Source organism: Cebus imitator, unplaced genomic scaffold, assembly GCF_001604975.1.
Source record: "Cebus imitator isolate Cc_AM_T3 unplaced genomic scaffold, Cebus_imitator-1.0 Scaffold375, whole genome shotgun sequence".
Lineage (NCBI taxonomy): Eukaryota > Metazoa > Chordata > Mammalia > Primates > Cebidae > Cebus > Cebus imitator.
Window position 1 is genome coordinate 697093 of NW_016107690.1, and position 1300 is coordinate 698392.

Sequence of the window (1300 nt, forward strand, 5' to 3'; positions counted from 1 at the left end):
TAGGAGATGGAGTCTCGCTCTATGGCCCAGGCAGGAGTGCAGTGGCATGATCTCAACTCACTGCAACCTCTGCCTCCTGGGTTCAAGCGATTCTTGTGCCTCAGCCTCCTGAGCAGCTGGGACTACAGGTGTGCGCCACCGCACCCGGCCTTGCGTTGCTCTGTGACCCCGAATTTGACCTGCTTGCTGGGGTACAGTTGCTTCCTTTTGAACCCCCAACCGGGAAGCCTGTGTCCAGAAAGGATTGCGTGTAAACGGGGCACCCCACTTCTCTTGCCAAAATATATCTCTGTATTTGGTTTTATTTTCCTTCGGGTCCAAAAGCCATCCGTCTCTGGGGTTTTGTGCACTGGACCTCTCCTGGGGCAGAGGAGGGCAGGGCTGGGGAGGCTGCGGAGGGACAGAGGGGAAGTGGCTGCCCCTCCCCTTGTAGATTTCGTGTTCTCTAATCACCCGATGGGCTGGGCGGCACTGCCAAGAATTCTCCTGGGAACCTGTAGCGGAAGGGCTACAGGTTAGTCCTGGACTCTGCATTCAAACCACCCTTGAATCTACATATTTTATTTAGTTAGTTAGTTTGAGACAGAGTCTTGCTCTGTCTCCAGGCTGGAGTGCAGTGGTACAATCTCAGCTCACTGCAACTGCCACCTGGTTCAAGCGATTCTCCTGCCTCAGCCTCCCAAGTAGCTGGGACCACAGGCCCGGCTAATTTTTGTGTTTTTAGTAGAGACAGGGTTTCATCATGTTGGCCAGAATGGTCTCGATCTCCTGACTTCGTGATCGGCCCGCCTCGGCCTCCCAAAGTGCTGGGATTACAGGCGTGAGCCACTGCGCCCGGCCAGGAATCTACATGTTATTAAAAGTGGGTGGGCTGGGTGCGGTGGTGCACACCTGTAATCCCAGCAAGTTGGGGGGCCGAGGCCGGCGGATCACGAGGTCAAGAGATTGAGACCATCCTGGCCAACATGGTGAAACCCTGTTCTCTACCAAAAATACAAAACTTAGCTGGGCGTGGTGGTGTGCACCTGTAGTCCCAGCTACTCGGGAAGCTGAGGCAGGAGAATGGCTTGAATCTGGGAGGTGGAGATTGCAGTGAGCTGAGATCTCGCCACTGCACTCCTGCCTGGTGACAGAGCGAGACTCGCTTAAAAAAAAAAAGTGAGGGGCCGGGCGTAGTGGCTCACGCTTGTAATCCCAGCACTTTGGGAGGCCGAGGCGGGTGGATCATGAGGTCAAGAGATCGAGACCATCCTGGTCAACATGGTGAAACCCCGTCTCTACTAAAAATACAAAAAACTAG